Below are 12,486 nucleotides of genomic sequence, written 5' to 3' on the forward strand. Positions count from 1 at the left end.
TGCACTTGTATGTCCGGTACTGCACGCGTGCTACACTGAATGGATCAACGTGTGTCTACCCGGCGTGGGTAAGCCGTTGAACCCCATTCGTGATGGAGACCGTGGCTTCCAATTGTTCCCCATGAACGAGAAATTCCCAGTACGTGCGAGTCACACGCTTGCACTGATTACGTCCCTGCCCTTTGTAAAGCCCCCCATGGTCGGGTGACTTGGTGGATTATATATATAAAAAAAAAGCAGCCGGAACCGCAAAGAACAATGAAAAATCAACGTGGAAACCGACTGAGGTTCAAAAATCATTTAAAAAGCGGCCTGATTATGCGGCGTATGCTACGCCGCGGGTTGGCTATTTATTTAAAACTTGCACAAAGCCACGGACCACTTCTCACACCAAGGTCCAGTTCCAACCACGTGCATTCACACTGCAGGTGTTCTTAGTGGTTAATAGGAATTAGCATGGGTACCTTGACTGGCCTGTGGCTACACAGTAGCTTTCATTGCACGGTGTGTTGTGACACAGTACTCCCATAGCTCTCTTCAAAATTGTCTATGATTTTGTGCCATAGTAGCAGTCCTGTTGGTTCATACCAGACGGGATAGCCCATGTTGACCTTTCGCAACAATGAGTCCTGTCTGCCTTGTGGTTTTCCCTTCTCTGACTACTGTCAGTAGGTACTCCATTTGGCTGACTGAGTGAGCCATGAGCCTTGCCATTTCAGAAATTCTCTATCACAGTCATCTACCTGTAGCGATTGGGCTCTTATTAAAGTCACTCGGGTCTTTACACCTACCTATATCTCCTGCATTCAAGCCATTGACTACAAGTACCTAATGTCAGGTTGCTGTCTAATATCCCTCTCCTCATTTGTTATGAGATAGTTAATGTCATTTGCTTCATATGGGAGTGGTCATAATGATTTTGGCTCATCAGTGTATCTACAGTATATATATGTTTTATGACTGACATATTTTGAAATGGTTCCATCTGAACTAGTGTGGTGCTGAGGTGTCACCCATTGCATGGCTGCACTAGGGTCCTAATCTGGATCCTGAGTTGGTTTGCCGTGTGGTGGGTGCGGCAATGTGCTGTATCAGCTTGTGCTCCTAACCTCTCTCCTCTCTCTCTCCAGTTTATATATCTGCTTATACGTGCATTTTCATGTCTGTAACAATTTCTATGATGCATGCAGGAGTTCATTTTATAATGGTAACCACAGCACAAATCATTTAAACCAGCTCTCAAGGGGTTTAAGTTGGTACACACTTTCATTTCCCTTCATCAGGTCAAAGAAGCACACACTTCTACAGAATTTAGTGTTAGTATGTAGCTAGTCTCAATCTAGTGCTAGAATGCAGCTTAAGTATGCATGGCTACAGCACTAGCCTTAACAGATTGTCTTGTTACTGTAAATATGTAAGCTGAATGCAAACCCAAAAAGCTTTATTTTTTAACATAATCCATGTGAGCAATAATACACTTGTTTTAACATACACTAGATTTCTCTGTGCCTAGTCAAATAGAACATTTGGTTCTGCTTCTACAGCTACACCTTTGTAGCTTGACTTCATCATTGGAGGAGCACGTCTCATGGAGGTAGAGCATCAGAAATAGGGGAAATGTTGGAAGGCCAGGTCAGGACATCAGAGTTAAGAAAAAAGCGTGGGTTTGACATTTCTTCAAATCCACAATTTCCCAGCGCAGCCTTAGAAACATATGCAGTGTGGGTGGAGGCATTGTCTTGTAGCAGAAGATAGGTGGTTTCTTTCTGCGTTTTTCTTGAACGACTGCCACAAATGGCAAAGCAAATCATCATCATACTAACTGCCAATACAGTATTGACCTTTGACTCTCGTAACGTATATGGAATACACACTTACCGTCACAAAGTATTGACCACATGGTCCAGCAATGGCTTGGCCCTTAAATTTCTTTGGTGTTTAAGAATCACTATTTTTCCATTGTTTTCATTGTTGTTTGGACTCTGGGTCATAGTGATATATGCAGTGTTCATCTCTGTTTAGGTCATGTTCCTTAAGTTTCTTCAAGTCCAAATTCAAACATTTGAGATTCTTCTTGGGACATATAGACGAAGTAAATAAATAAAACATGAAAAATAACCACCTCAACATTACATTTACCCCAAGAAAAATGAGCTAAAAACACTTAATTTTTTTTTCCAATGTAACATAAACATGCAAATTTGAAAATATCAGTATAAATACAGTAGGAGAAGTAAGTGTCCACTGCTGTACTAATGCATGTTTAGTACATATCCTTAATGTGATTTGGTTTAAAACTGCAACCAACATGCAGCCTGATGTCACAATCAGGACAGTAGAATTGTGTTTCTTTCTGCACTTTAATGTATTTTTTCCTGTTGCCAGAGCATGATAGAGTAGAATGGCAGTGCCTGATCCACACAAGCGATGTCATCTATTGTGTTACTGTAGGCTGTTACAGTGCAAGTGACTTCCACATTTCCCCTGACACAACATTGACAGCTATTGCTTTGTGAACAGTGCTTAAGGACTAATGACTCTCTTGTCCTTCCACTTGATTGTAATTATTTTGCCTTTTTTTCCCCCAAATACATACTACACTCCATTGCAGCTTTACATGACTGACATCATTAGGCAAATCGCAGCAGTTCAGTCGAACAGTGCCGAATGCATCAGTTTGGATGACCAATTCACATTGTCCCCACTATCGCTCGATTTGACTAATGGGTCACTTTCAATTTGTTCTAAAACTGGCTTTACAGCTTCTCTTTTACAAGCCATTGTATCTTGGTTCCACCCTGCTTCATGAATATGGATGATTTATCATAGAGTTGCAAAACGCGTATTCATGATATTATGTTCTCAAACAGACGACAGCAGAATTATTAGCATTATTCAGTCTTAAAACTTTACATTGGATCATAGCACCTTAACCTGGGAGACATTTAGGATTAGCCATTTTCAACATGGAATTCCAAGCCCGAGAGATGATCAGGGTTAAACCCCATGAGGTTAAAATGTTCATGAAGAATGGATTCAACTGATCCATACTAAATTTCAATTATGATTAGCTCCACAGTGGTAATGTTTTCTCCTGTCATTGATGTTGAATGCTGGCAAGAACTTGGTTTATCTTTAAGATACATCCTGCCAGGATAGAATTCTGCTGGCCATTTCTTGATTGTGACATATGAAGAGAACTACTGCTGGCAGAATTCACTTCCAAAGGTGTGTTGGTCGTTAGACTTCAAAGTTGCACAATAACTTGACTTTTGTGAATTTTTGCATCCATAGAGGAGAGAGAGAGTTTAAGACTAGTTTGCTTATTAAGCAGTGATCAAGATGGAAGAGGGACGACATGTTGCTTAGCATATGTAAGTAGAAATTTCACTGTAATCTGTACATGTGACAGTAATGACCCAGTAAACCTAGTTTAATACACAAGAGCTAATCCTTGGCCACTTTCTAGATAAGAACTGTAGAATACGCCTTTTCTGATTCAGCCCCAAAAGTTTCTGATCCCTGTTCGTTTATATTAATGCGTGCAATGTGCAAATGTTGAAGGGGTGCTCTTTAATCATCAACATAGAATTGGAATCTGGAGTTTCAGGAAACATAATGCACAGCTCGCTCTCAAAAGAGGAATGTGGGTAGATTCTTATGTGTTGAATGACTAGTTACTACATGTTCATGGAAAGTTTGCTGCATCACCATTTACTCTGAATTTCTAAGAATTGTCAAAAATGACTCATACAGCGGCAGTCTAGGCGAGACTACGGACTCAGATAATCTAGCACACATGTTAGTCACAGACATTAACTTTAAACTTTTTGCTCCAATATTTGGTTTAATTATAAACCATTTTTTTAATTAAAGCTATTAAAGAGTGATTATCAAATGCTAATTAATAAGAAAGCAATTTTAAAAGACTACGATTTCACTATGTTCTAGTCACAAACTTGATACTACTTGTTCCTGCTCAAACTGTTAATATCATCTAAGAATCTGGTCTTCACGACAATTAATTCCTTACAAAGATTTGTATCTTTTAGTTCACTTCTATAGTTGCTTTTCATTTTTGAAAAGACCAGTTCACAACTGCATACTGATGCCATGTGCCCAGATCCTGAAAACAAGATTCAAATTCATGACAAAGGATAGCAACCTGAGCTGCATAACACCTCACTTCTGTGTTAAAACCGATACTTAAAATTAGGAAAATGAACGGGTTTTGCGTCTTGCACTTCACTTAGATTATTGCAAAGATCGAAGCATTAGAGAAACCGTAAATTATCAGTGCTGGACCAAAATTGAAATGAGCTCACCTGGAAAGCTGTTAAATATCTTCCTCTTCTGATATGGTGATGAATTGTCAGAAAATAAATTGCTTGAAGACACAGTCCTGGTGATGTTGCTGCTAGGTGCATTTTACTCGTTGTCTTACCAGTCATATGGGTTAAAGTATAGGAATATTCTGTTTTGGTCAATCTGCTACTGAAGAACTGCTCTCCATCTAATTTGCTTCTTTCTCTATTCTGATTGGGGCAAAGACCTGGAGGTGCACCCGAAGCTCCGCCTTCAAGAATGCCACTGTCAGTCAGATCAGCCACTGATAAAGTCTGCTTTACACAAACTCAAATGCAAGCAAGCAGCTAAATCATACATACTACGAGTCTGTGGACTTGGGCTAATGGTATGATAAAAGCTTGGTTAAGTTGATTATTTTTAAACTGAACAAAATGGCAGCTTGTTACACATGCACCAACAAACTGTAGTATCATCTTGTTAAGGGCCGGAATATCGGATATTTCTGTAAGAAGCTATTGGGCCAATCATGCCCATGTTACACGCAGGATGTCGACCGAAGGCCGTGGTTTGTTGAAACTTGTTCGAAGTCATGGTGTTTTGAATATCCTACCTTAGTATGCCACTCTTTTGCTTTGGATTGATATAAGACAAATGAAGTGGGTGCATTCTGGCTCTGGAGCATTTGTACTACCAGGTATGTACAAAGAGGTCATCCCAGCCATGACATGGAAACTGGCAGAAACGGGAGGACAACAAATTTAAAACAAACATACATAAACAGATGTGTTCATTCTCAAAGCTGCTTAATTCAATTTAGGGTCACACTTGAAACAATATACATGTTTATTGACAATGAAACCAAAAAAAAAAATTGTTCACAAATTTATTCAACTGGAAGCCAGTCAGTTAAATAAATAAAAACAGACACAACAAAATCAAAGAAATAAAATATTCTGTACATGCCAAAAGAAAAATAAAGCCCTGCAGAATAAACTGCATTTTTAGAAATAACTAAAAGACAGGTCTTAAGCTAAGATTAAGCACCAAGGAGTCGGCAACTAGCAAAGGAAATATTCCAGAGAGATTCATACTCTGACAAAACCCTACAAAAACAAAAATGAACAAGTATTGCAACACTAAATAAATTCACAGCAAGCAGGATAGTCTTTCTCTCTAATATTCTTTCAGCTAAGTTATTTATACAGGCTTTACAGACTAAGAGAATAGCATTCTGTCTTTCAGTTATTTCTTCTGATAAAGTGACTTCAGTAGCCAAAGCTTACACAAGGGCTGAATCTTAAACACAAGTGCCACCTACAGTCTCTGTAATTTAGTCTCTTTCCTTCATGTTAAGGTTTTTTTTAGGAGTTCGGTTACTATAAATTCTGGGACAAGAGACTCTGTTAGCAGTGCATCGGGGAGCAATAATCAAAAATGTACACTCCTATTAAAAACAAATGGATGATTCTCTTGGTCCAAAGCAGTAGCTGCACATAAAAATTGCGGAACAGTCCCTGCTGGAGATCTGAAACTGTCAAACAGACTGAAGTTTTGGGAGTGATGACACTGCCCTCTTGTGGACAGTTCAGCTTGCAAGTAACGAGTTCTCATAGTTTCTTTTACTTTCAGGTCTGACTTTGTGACAAAATTCATACGACTGTACACCACGTGTAGGCAGGATTCACAGCTAAAGGAGACAAATTTGTTGTGAGGAAAAACAAAGCACAGTATATCTGCTGTCAAAACAAGAACTCTTCTCCAAAGGTGCTGTCAACACTAAAGATGTAAACTTGACCACCATGAAATAAATTAAGGAAAACATTAAAAATGGTGTCATGGAAAAGGTACAAACAGCAGCATCTCTCAACTTGGAAATGATACCAGGGTGTTCACATAAACCCCATATAATTACTTTTGTTTAAATATAAAAATCATCATATTTATATAAATTTACAGAAGACGTACACATTTGCTGTAAAAGAAATACCTACAACATTACATAAACTCTACTGTTATGGTACAAGAAAAATGGCAGAACTGTAACTACTTGACAGCTCTGTAAAACTTATAACACCTCCTGCTGGTGCTTTATTACGCCACCTTGGCTGTTCGCTGTTCCACATTAAAGTTGTTCGTCTCGCCGCCCACTTTGTGCTCTCTTTGAGCATTGCTTAGTACTGGAGGGAGTCGTGCCTTCAGTTTTTATTAGGTGATCTTGACTGGGGAGTCAGGGGACTCGAGGCTTCGTCATCACACAAATGATAAAAGGACTCGGACTGTAATGCTGAAGTCAAATTGGGAAAAAACAAAAAAGAGAAGCTTCATCAGGTGTTACGGTATTATCAGTATCATTTACTTTTTAAAGTAGTAGCATATTACAAGAAGTTAAATATACTTTAAACAGTTTGTTAAATATGAGGTAGTTGATGTGTTAAGAAGATAAAAAAACAGTTTTTTTAAAGTAGGGCATCAAAAATATAGGAACTGATTCAATAATTTCAAAGTGCACAGCAGCAAAGTGCTGCATCTGGTCACAAGTCTGGAGAGTAACCTATACGTAGTAACCTATAAATCACCCATTATTACAGAATCACACAGAATGACTACAGAAATATTTTATACTGTATATTATGTATTCTACAAAACCTTTTTAAAAATAATAGTTTAATAGACTTTGGGAAACAGACACTAGTAAGCTGATAGATTAAAAGCATGATTTGTGCAACGATGCTAAGGATTTTTTTCATAGTATTGTGTCACCATGTATCACACGTCATTATGCCCTCCAGATATACCCTACCTGCATTTTTACAGCATGTGAGAAATTCTTAAATAATGTAATTAGATAGGAATAGAACATCCTACATGATTGAAAATACAGTAATACCTTGGTTAACTAATCCTCTGAGAAAAAGTCTCTTTTACAACAAAGGTGGCATAGAATGAGCTGTGGTTCATGAGCAGGTTCAATTGCCTGTCTGCTAAAGGTCCGTGGCAGTCACAACCCCCCTACATAGAAAAACATTGTCTATCTAAGATATTGTGCATTCTGTAAGGCGCAAAGTTATTATAGGAACGGGGAGAAAGGAAGGAACCCTTTATTATCATTGTACCAGTACAATGTAGTGAGAAGTGCAGCAAAATGACACCTTTTATTGGCTATCTAGAAAGATTACAATATACAAGTTTTTGAAGCAACTCAGGCCTCTTCTTCGGGTAAGAGTAACAGTTCTACGAGTTCTTAAAATTTAAAATTCTGAAGGCCCAAGGATATAAACTATCTGCAAATGTTTTTGTTTTACTGTTAATGCTCTTGTACCAACTGCCGGAGCACAGTGGTGTGAACAATGAGTGGCCAGGATGGGAAGGGACTTTTAATTATTTTCTTGGATCTGCAAGGGCATTGGGAACAGAAGATACCTTCCTGGGAGGTCAGAGAGCAGCCAATGATTTTCTCTGCTGTGGATATTTCCCATGTTGAAATACAGTATGCTAGAACACTCTCGATGGTTGAGAGGTAGAAGGTCAACTACCATCCACCTGAATGATGTGATGGCAGCCATTTTTGTGCCAGTACACTCTATGTCAATTTATTTATATAGCACATTTAAAACAACATAGTAATGTTGTGGCCAAAGTGCTTTACAATCTATACTAATAAAAGGAAAAGCCTTCACTCACTGACTGACTGACTGACTGACTGACTGACTCACTCACTCACTCACTCACTCACTCACTCACTCACTCACTCACTCACTCATCACTAATTCTCCAACTTCCCATGTAGGTAGAAGGCTGAAATTTGGCAGGCTCATTCCTTACAGCTTACTTACAAAAGTTGGGTAGGTTTCATTTTGAAATTCTACGCATAATGATCATAACTGGAAGCTATTTTTGTCCATATACTGTAATAGACTGCAGCTATGATGCGTGTCGCATCATCACGCCTCCCGCGTAATCACGTCAACTGACTGTGAACGCAGTACGTAGAAAAGAAGGAAGAGCTCCAAAGAGCGCTGAAGAAAAAACGCATACAAGAATATTCATAAGTGCAGCTACTGCGGAAACAAAGCATGTTGTAAACCGTAAGTTTAAATTAAGTTTATAGACACACTCCCACTGCCGTTTGTCATGCCTAGCACGAATACCATAGTCGCGAGATACAAGTTTAATGAGAAGACACGAGGTATAAACGAGACTTTGGATCACTTTGTAATGGAGTTAAAATTACTGTAGTGGAAACTTTTAAGTGCCAGGTCTTAGCTAACATTAAATAAAGCCGTGGACATCGCAACATCACACAAGAGAGCAGCTCACATGAACTGACTGAACGCAGTACGAGTGATCACTTCCATGAATCAAACCTGTTCAAAAAACGCATTACACAATTGACAACGAAGGAATAGAATATGCTCCGAGCTGAGCTCCACAGCTAACGCGGTCTTGCCGAAGCAACTTTGTCACGCTGCCACCAAATACTCCCAGAAAAATCCACAAGTTAATACACACGCTGTCTCTAGAGTTTCTCCACACTCAATGTATTCCTTGCATCCCCGTTATACCCTCTGATCTCCCATTTCAATTCAGATGCCTCCAATTTCCAGTAAAGCTCTGCTTCGCGATGACAAGTAATAAGTCTCAGGGACAGACCCTACAAAAGGTTGCCATTGATTTCAGGCAAGATTGCTTTTCTCCTGGACAACTATACATTGCATTCTCAAAAGTGAGCTCGCACAGCTTCGTCATATTACAACCAGAGTGCTGAACTGACAACGTGATATATAAAGAGAACTATAATAATCGTAATAAACGAACAATAAAACAGCGGAGAACCCGTGGATTAAATAAAAAGGCTGCTTCCTTGGCGAAGCAAGGAAAAAGGATGGCCTTATATGTCATTCGTTTATAAAACAGCGGAGAAGCTGTGTAAAGGCTGCTTCACAAAAAAACAGTGGAGCGCCTTATATGAGCAGGCAGTCAGCTAAAGAAGGGAATCAATAAATATATATCTATAATCGTAATAAACAAACAAAAAATAGCGGAGAAGCCACCGATTAAATAAAGGAAATGGGTACCTGAACAGTAAACTAAGTCTCAAATAGCTAAACAATAACTATAACAATCGTAATAAACGAACAATAAAACAGTACAAACCGTGAAGCAAGGAGAAAGGACGGGCTTATATGGCGTTCATTTATAAAACAGCGGAGAAGCTGTGTAAAGGCAGCTTCACAAAAAAACAGCAGAGCGCCACACTCTGAATGTATTCCTCGCATCACCGTTATACCCTCTGATCTCCCATTTCAATTCAAATGCCTCCAATTTCCAGTAAGGCTCTGCTTCGCGATGACAATTAATAAGTCTCAGGGACACACCCTACAAAAGGTTGCCATTGATTTGAGGCAAGATTGCTTTTCTCCTGGACGAATACGTTGCATTGTCAAGAGTAAGCTCGCATAGCTTGGTCATATTACAACCGGAGTGCTGAACTGACAACGTGGTATACAAAGAGATCCTTTAACAAATAGTTATTGGTATATTTTCCCTCAGTTTAAAAAAGGTTTTCTTTTCTTAATAAAAATTTGAAAGCAGTTCTTCGTCGCTGCGAAGCGCGGGGATTTTACTATATACAGTATATATATATATATATATATATGTATGTATGTGTGTGTGTGTGTGTGTGTGTATGTATGTATGTATGTATGTATGTGTATATATATACCTGTGTATATATATATATATATATATATATATATATATATATGTAGATATGTATATATGTAGATATGTATATATATGTGTCTGTGTTACGTTATTTTAAAAATGTTTCCTTTTCTTTTTCATAACTTCTTTAACACACTACTTCTCCGCTGCGAAGCGTGGGTATTTTGCTAGTAATAGAATAAAAGAAAAACAAAACAATTAACATAAATAACATAAATAGAAATAAATTATGAACATAAAGTAAGATACATAATAAATAGAAGTAATGTTATATAATCACAATGAGGAATCCATCAGTTTTACTGAAAGTCACGGAATGCAAGAGAATAGAAATGAGTCTTTAATCTTGTTTTGAACAGTTCAATTGTAGACGACTCCTTTATATGATGAGGTAAAGAGTTCCACAGGTGAGGAGCAGCAGCTGCAAAAGCTCTGTCCCCCTTAGTTTTACACTTGGTACGAGGGACAACAAGAGACAACTGACCAGAAGATCTAAGCACTCTGGATGGCTGGTGTAAAACACACAATTCGGATAAATTGGCAGGAGCAAGCCCATGTAACATACATGAGCTATTTGGTGGTGAAGGGATGATAGAGATAGCCAGTTAGTGACTGGGATGATTAGGGGGCCAGAATGATTAGGCCATGCAGGTGAATTAGCTTGGACATCAAGATACACCCTGCTCTTTATGGCAAACAGTACCTCAATGCAGGCTTACTAGCACATTATACAGTCTAAACAGAATGTGTACTGATTTATTCGAAACAGTTTTTATAATATACGTTGTAATATTTATTTGCTTTGTAAATTGATTTTACAAATTTTTTGGAGAATAATAATGCTGCATCAAACCAAACTCTGATCAAAACTCTTCACATTTCACAGATTGCTTCCTTTATGTCAACATCACCCACATTAAAACACTGAAGCAACAGGTTCTGCCTCCCATAAACCTATGTCAGTTATTATTTAGAACATTGTTTTCAAACAAGAAGGTTTCTGATTAATTCTTGATTAGAATTTACATAATAATACAGAATAGCAATAAGACGCATTGTTCCGTAATTCCTGGAATGTATATTTTCTCCTTTCAAGTGGGCTGGTTCTGTAACTTTCAGTCATTAGTTATTTTAGCCATCTTAAGTGATTGCTGATTATTCTTGTTTGACTAATAAATGTCATTTTGCTTCCATCAGCCCTGTAGGGTTTTAATTTTTGACTCTAAGATCTAAAATAAAAATCATTTTCATTTCCATTTACTTCTTTTTTTAAATGCTTAGGTTAATGGTTTATTTAGTTCACTTGCTATTTTGTATTTTACATTTTGTCATTTTTCAATTTCCAAGGTTTTTTTTTAAAAAGGTCTAATTTATATGAATCCCACAGGAAGAAAACTTGTTTTTCATCGTGCACTGCAAGTTTTTCTTTCAGAGTGGCCTGATATGACCAGCTTACTATGTTGTGACCAGAACACTCAAAAAGGAAATGTGATTGCAAGTGAATGGAAATGAATCTTGCCAATGGCTAAGAAAGTAAACACCTGTTGTTCGTATCAGCCTTATATCCATGAATTATAATTTGATATTAGCAATTTAACCCTCATACTTGATGAACTGCAGCCCCGTTTTGCATTGACTAATGTGAGAAACTTGGTCTAGTGGCTGGTAATGGTTTTAACATCCAACACTTTGTTCTTTAAGACATTTTGCTAATAAAATGCAATGCTTCCTTTTTTGCTCCTTTGACTACCTAAGTTTACAATTTCAAGAATCAAGGATCTGCTATGTCTTCATACTTTCTCCAGGATCTCTTACATTTCTGTAGCTACAGCAAGTGCGTACTCCTTGGCATTGAAACATGATTTTGCCATCTTCACATGTGAAGCCAGATTCTCTAGGCAGGGGTACTCTACTTGGGTCCTGGAGATCTGCAGTGGGTGCAGATTTTGATTCCAACCAGCTTTTTAATTAGAAGCCAGGCCAAGCAGATAACAAAACTTGGTATTTAATTATATTATCTGTTAGTGCTCTCATTCATCCTGGAAAAATCTGTAATATATCATAGATTTTTCATTTTCCGAGAACATTATCCATATTGTAGTGTTCTGTTCTTTATTGTAGAGTTCTGTTTTGCAGTTTGTGTTCTGTGATTTGCATCCCTCAGTTATTTATTCTGTTGTCCCTGTTATTTCTCATGTAATAGAGTGGAAGGTAAAGGAGGTTCCGGAGGGATGGGGGGGTGGAGCCGAGGCGGAGCGCTGGAGCGCTGGGTTGGAACGAGGAGGGTGGAGACAGGAGAGAAGTTCGGTCATGTCGCTCTCGCTGTGAGATTGTTTTTTTTAAGTTCTGCCTGTTCGGCGTGGTTGCGGCCAACAGCAACCGTTTTATTTATTAAAGAAAGGACTAACCAAGTGACCGTCTCGGATCGTCATTACGTCTGGGAAGACGCTACAC

At 38.3% G+C, this 12,486-nt stretch overlaps 1 protein-coding gene across 12 annotated transcripts in view; it reads right to left on the reverse strand.

The window, feature by feature from the left end:
• Window positions 1-5,133: 5,133 nt before the first annotated feature.
• The window catches only part of ppfia2 (PTPRF interacting protein alpha 2), a 956,251-nt gene continuing 948,898 nt past the window's right edge, over window positions 5,134-12,486 (reverse strand). For all 12 annotated transcript variants that reach the window (XM_039761756.1, XM_039761753.1, XM_039761757.1 and 9 more), the window contains one exon: window positions 5,134-6,592. The gene's annotated coding sequence lies outside the window, so the exon portion shown is untranslated. The remainder of the gene's footprint in view (window positions 6,593-12,486) is intronic.

This window comes from Polypterus senegalus, chromosome 8 (assembly GCF_016835505.1).
Source record: "Polypterus senegalus isolate Bchr_013 chromosome 8, ASM1683550v1, whole genome shotgun sequence".
Taxonomy (NCBI): domain Eukaryota; kingdom Metazoa; phylum Chordata; class Cladistia; order Polypteriformes; family Polypteridae; genus Polypterus; species Polypterus senegalus.